General features: G+C 32.1%; 1 protein-coding gene across 3 annotated transcripts in view; it reads right to left on the minus strand.

Annotated features, from left to right (window-relative positions):
• Positions 1 to 6,554, minus strand: part of LOC141457004 (uncharacterized) — a 275,187-nt gene that overhangs the window by 137,336 nt on the left and 131,297 nt on the right. The window lies entirely within an intron of this gene.

Below are 6,554 nucleotides of genomic sequence, written 5' to 3' on the forward strand. Positions count from 1 at the left end.
TTGTTTATAAGTTTGAGTTGTAACGCATTTGTGCATTTACCACAACTTGCAGCTAAATTAAAGTAATCGCCAATTTTTTCAGGCGGGGCTTAACATCTAACCACCAATTAGGTGTCGTGGGCGGGGGCGGAAGCTCCATACTTTACTATAAACAATTTTATTCTAACAAATAAAAAGTAGCCATACGCGGAATTCGAACTGCGGATCTCCCACTTGTATTAAAGGGCGGTTCCACCAAAAAGAATCACAGGCAATCCAAAATGCCCATTGTTCCCGCACCACTTAATTATTTAAATAAATAACTATAATTTTCCAGGTTCAACAGAAATTCACAATTTCAGATTTCCTGAAAGCGAAAAATTGATTTCCTGAAAATTGATGGGTGTGATCGACAATTAGTTTAGACGCCATCAAGGGATTCCACAATAAAGTTCAGTTCTGAAAGGCTTCGCCATTTTGATTAATGAAAACCCTAAAGAAAAAGCACCATCTTTAAGATTTTTCGACTTTACTCGATTTTAAAGACCGCAAATAGTAGTTTTTAAACCGCGTTGTAAAGTTAACTATATAAGAAAGTGTATTGAACAATTTTAGTGACTTTATTGGAATTACTTTACACACCACTCTTATGTTTTGCCCGCAATCAAAGGAGCGAGGAGTCAATTTGAATTATTTCAAGTTGAATGATCTTATCTTTAAATTTTTAAATATGATTTTTTTAAAAAAAGCTCCACTTATGTACACTGAAGTGGTATGAAAATAACTTTGTATTTATTTATCAAAATAAAATCTATGAAAGAAAATGGTCCAGAAGTTGGAGAATGGAACGCGATCTATAGAGTGGCCAGCGTAAGAAACTGGCTGCTCTCCTCTATATATAGGATTTTATTGTAATGACACACCAGTTAGCTACCCTTTCTTCCTTCTACACCCACTACACATTGTCTATTAACTTCCTGGGAATGCCAGAAATCAATACATCCTACATAAAATTAACAATAATTTATCCTCCAGCGTTTTATAGAAGAAATAGGTTATAGGATGAAAAAAATAACTGCCAGTTTCAGTCATGATATATTTTTATTATGCCTAGCTTTCGACCTAGAGACTAGGTCATCTTCAGGGCTAATTTACTACGTAATATTTTTCATCATTAAAGGGTTGGTGTGACTTCTGTCTTGTCTCTTCATGGATGTCACCAATGAATTAGTCACCAAAAATAATGAACAGTAATTGCAAGACGAAAGCCAATCGAACCAACATTTTCTCTGAGAGTCCATGAACAGACAAGACAGAAGACTCACCAACCCTTTAATGATGTAAAATATTACGTAGTAAATTAGCCCTGAAGATGACCTAGTCCCTAGACTGAAACTGGCAGTTATTTGTTCATCCTATTGAAACTATGAATTAGTCACCATAAATAATGAACAGTAAGAAATAGATTATAACAATTAAATGGAAACTAAGCTGACAGCAATAGAAGTGAGTCTAGGTTATTAAGTTCATTATCTACAATACATAGACTATGTTTTAGGCTAAAAAGCCAAGGCCTCTCTGAACAAAGCTAAGCTCTCAGTAAAAACGAAAATAGTTTTTCGTTTAAAGATTTACAGCAATCAAACCCCTTACTGTCGTCAGAGGATAATGTGCAAGAATCATGCCTGGAAACCGTCATGAAAGTTTGTGAGATAGAGGAGGAAATATCCATAAATCTCAAGATAGGTTTTTTTGGTTAGTGAGGAGATAAGGTTTAGGATGGTTGGTTGGAACACTTAGGGGTCATTCCATGTCAAATCAACACGGGGTCTGAACCTCACCATCTTGGATTTTCTTGAAATTTGGCACATGTCTACTATTGGTATAGACTTGGAAAAATATGAAATTTTACTGTGATATGTCAACTGGTTTATGAGTTACAGGGCTGTAAAGTTGCCAAAAATGGGCTGAAAAACAGGGAACCCCGTGTTTTTGAATTACTGTGGAAGCTTTCCTAATTGAGCCACAGACTTGGGATTGATGTCATTTTATAGCATATATAATGCCCTTTCCTGTGATATGCGACACCATATGGGTTTGGATAAATAAAGTTTGTTAAATTTAAATTTAAAATTTAAATTTTAAATTTTTTAAAAAGTACATATTTTAAAATTTTAAAATTAATTCCATGAATAGCTAGTAGTGTTGTGAATCACTGGGCAAAATATAATTTTGGGACGACAATGGCTTCATTGTTAAAAAAATTTAAGACTAAAGCTCCAATCCGATTAATTCAACTCTGAATTCATGTTAATACAATAATGCTAATAATAATTCTACTAATAAGTCCAAAGTAAAACATACTGTTAAGTAATAGGATCTCTTTATTATTTTAAGCTTGAAAAGGCTTCATTTGTTTGACATGCATCACTTTCTAGTAGGACATATGTAAGTTCTTCCAGTCAGAGTCACAGGATCAATTTTTATCGAAACATCCACTACTGAGACCCAAAGAATATCGGCATTTCTAAGATGCGAGATGATTTAGAGGGTCCAGCTGGATGAAGAAAAGTTACTTTTACTTCATCAAGTTCTTCATTTTTATCTTAAACATATCCAAGCCACCAGTTTCTTTATAGACTACACTGATATAACCTGATATGTCGGCTAATTTTAGTTTATCAGGGAATTTTGAAACTTCCATTTCGCAAGCTTCTGAGTTCATAGAAAAGTTTTTAACCAATATTTTGGATTTACTTCAGGGAATGAAAGCATGGTATTGCTGTGTTCCTTTAATAGCCAATGCTTGAGCAAACCGATTTTTTAAAAAACACTCAGATTCAACAGTCTTCCTGGGTTGAATATGCAAAGTCTATGTTGGTGATGTTTTCTACTGCCCACTCAAAAAGTTGTAGTGAAGTTTGGATTTGATTTTCATAGGGTCGTTGCAAACTGGCACGAGCTGCCAGTCTCTTTTCTAAACCCTCTACGCCATCACAAGGCCCTTTGCTGACTTAAAACAACTTAAAGAGGCTGTTTGTTATTTCAGCCAAAGAAGACTGTTCTTGAACAAAGATATTGAATTGAATTATTTTTGTATAATTTGATTAACTGCATAATTTCATTAAAATAATATATTATAATTAAAATGATTAATTACTGTAATCATAATTATTAATTCTAAAAATGATTTCAAAATCAATATTTTAAATCTTAATAATTATTAATTATGATTCATTGATTCATTATTACTATTTTCAATTTATTTATCACTTTAATTTTATTAAAATATATTTTCCATGAAAAGGAGCTTTAGTCTTAAATTTTTTTAACAATGAAGCCATTGTCGTCCCAAATTAATATTTTGCCCAGTGATTCATAACACTACTAGCTATTCATGGAATTAATTTTAAAATTTTAAAATATGTACTTTTTAAAAAATTTAAAATTTAAGTTTTAAATTTAAATTTAACAAACTTTATTTATCTTAACCCATATGGTGTCGCATATCACAGGAAAGGGCATTATATATGCTATAAAATGACACCAATCCCAAGTCTGTGGCTCAATTAGGAAAGCTTCCACAGTAATTCAAAAACACGGGGTTCCCTGTTTTTCAGCCCATTTTTGGCAACTTTACAGCCCTGTAACTCATAAACCAGTTGACATATCACAGTAAAATTTCATATTTTTCCAAGTCTATACCAATAGTAGACATGTGCCAAATTTCAAGAAAATCCAAGATGGTGAGGTCAAAAATGGTCTTTTTTTGTGTTGATTTGACATGGAATGACTCTTAGGTGTCATTTCAGAACGAGTCCTTCAATACAAGTGGGCTGGAGCCACAATCCAGTACATTAGTAAGGAACTATAGATAAAATTAAAAGCCAAAATGAATTAAACTGATTTTTGTTTACAAAAAACAAACAAATTTGGAACTCTATAATTTGTTTAATCCTTTCTAGATCAAATTTATACAATTTAAATTTTAAAAAAACAGAAAGAATGAGTTCTGATGGAGATTTTAATGAAGGAGAAATCACACTAGAAAAAAGGACAACTATAACTTTTGGCTAATAGAAAATTATTCCTGCACATTTCACTTTTATACAATCTTCAGCCAAGTAAGCTGGCACGCAACATGGATCTACGGAATCTTTAAAAGGCTATCTAAATAAATGAATAAAGCAACAAATAAGTGCAAAATGCTGAAGCACTGTTTTCTCCAATTATTATAATTTTTAATAATACAAAAACTATAAAAATTTTTGATTGAATGAAGCCAAAATTTGACAAATTACAATAAACAAGTATATTTACAAAATAGTCGTCCAGTTAAATAGAACAGAGCTCTCTAAGTGGACAGAATAATGATCTTTACTATGTTCAAAGCAAAATCAAATGGTTTAAAACAAAAAATAACACACAAACAAACGGAAAGCAATTTTCAGAATGGAAACTACTTCAAAGCAAAGCTTTGCTTGAACCAGAACACTATTACCTGAATCCAAATAATCTGACGAAAACAGACAATTGACAGCAACATCTGGGCAAATCTGTGAATCGGTTACTGTGGAAAAAATAATAATTAATAAAGTTACTGGTTGCGAAATTAGTTAAGATTATCTGGAGTTTAGTGAAGGGAAATACTGCGAAGAGTAACGCGACCAGTAATCGACATTAGCTTTTCTACGACCGTAATAACTTATTTAAAAAGATGTTGTTAACTCGGTCATCAATTATTCAGGAATTTATGAACTTATTATTGTACTTATCTAGTTTTTTTCAAAAGCATATAAAATATTTTAAGATTATCAAGTCCAAAATACAGAGCTTTGGTCTTACTACTCTCGGCTACTTATAAGCTACCCTTCAATCAAAAAAATAATTGATGTTGAACCAATTACATTCTCTATTCACCTAAAACTGTTCGCATTATTGTGCAACGTAACGAAAAAGATATCAAAGAATCTTTGATAATATTCTATAATTATTCTTAAAAAACCAAGACCATAATAATCGCTTGAAATATGCTCAAAGATTCCCTTTCCAGTAACTTCACTTTTATTTCTAATCTTCTCAATTTGGGACCGGAAGTATGTTTTGCTGTTTTCTTAGGTTTCAATTATTTATTAATACAAATAATTGGTACATAAGTACGGAGGATTCTTATTTAAAACTCTTAATTGAATAATAATAATAATAATAGGGAAGGGATTAGCTATGAGGTTAGCATACTGGACTCCCACGCAGAGGTCCCGGGTTCGAATCCAGCAGCTGACCCTTAGATTTTCTCTTCCTAGGAGCTTCTTACAGACAACACTGTCCGGTGATGGACAGTGTTGTCTGTAACGAGAGAACACTGTCCGGAGGCCGGCAGTGCACTGGAAAAAGCTCCGGGCGCTAATAACCTCAGCTGTTGATGTGCCCAAAAAAAATAATAATAATAAATATATTCAAAAACTGATTCCCTTTTCCAGAGACTTCATTTTAAGTTCTAAATTGCACGAACTGAACACCGGGAATTATATTTCTTCTATTAGGTGCTTTTTAAAATTATTTTTCTCAGGCTTTAATACAAATTTGCGAAATTTAAGTTCCTTCTTACCCCTAAGTTCTTTAGAGATTTTTTTGTTTTATTTTTTTGAACTTTAGGACAGTAAGTTCGTTAAAAATTTTGGAAAGAAGCAATGCGGTGGGTTAATATTTGTGAGCAGTAAAAAGACTTTTCTCCAAATGTAGTAAACAACTTTACCAATGAGGAAGGTTTAGGATAGACAGAACATTAAATGTCGTTCAACAAAATGATCTCTGGCCATCTACTTGTTATTAAATTTGCAGACAAAATTGAAAACACTGATGATTCATAGAAAGAAAACTTACTTTATCAAGAGACGTGCCAAAATAAATAAATATTTTGCATATAATTACATAACACTGAAACATGTACGCGAACTCATAGAAGCATTATAATCATGCTTCATTTGTAGACAATATCCAATTCACAGATCATCTAACTTTTTAGCAGACTACCATTTATCCAAATAATTTAAGCAAAAAAATGAGCTATTATTAGTTTAAAAAATTATTGATTCTCACAAAGAGAAGGTTATCATTTAAAGGGAAAAATAAGTTTTCCTCCAGATGGTTGCTAACCAGTCGGTTAGGTATAATCGGGTAGAATGATTTTTTTATTTTCCAATTCGAATTCATAAATTTAAAATCTAGTTTGGGTTTAGAACATAAATCTGCTCAAAATATAGGAATTGTCAGCATAAACTGTTACGGAACCAGCTCTCAAAATTAGGGAACAAAATTCTAACTACGAGAAAATTGCGATATCTTCTTCCAAGACAGTTGTGATAAACTGTTGTTATAAAACAAAAGATAATTTTTTCGGAGTCTTGGATTTTTTGCAAAAAAAAAAAGAAGACGACTTCAAAATTTCCAAGAAACACCGCCAGCTTTTTGAAATGGTGCCATTCAAACAATTCTTAATTAACATTCAAAATTATGTGAAATCAAAGTAAAGAATAAGATTATTAATATAAGTAAGAATGCCGTCCACGACACCT

Source organism: Rhodnius prolixus, unplaced genomic scaffold (assembly GCF_049639745.1).
Source record: "Rhodnius prolixus isolate KJV_2025 unplaced genomic scaffold, Rpr scaffold_10, whole genome shotgun sequence".
Classification (NCBI taxonomy): domain Eukaryota; kingdom Metazoa; phylum Arthropoda; class Insecta; order Hemiptera; family Reduviidae; genus Rhodnius; species Rhodnius prolixus.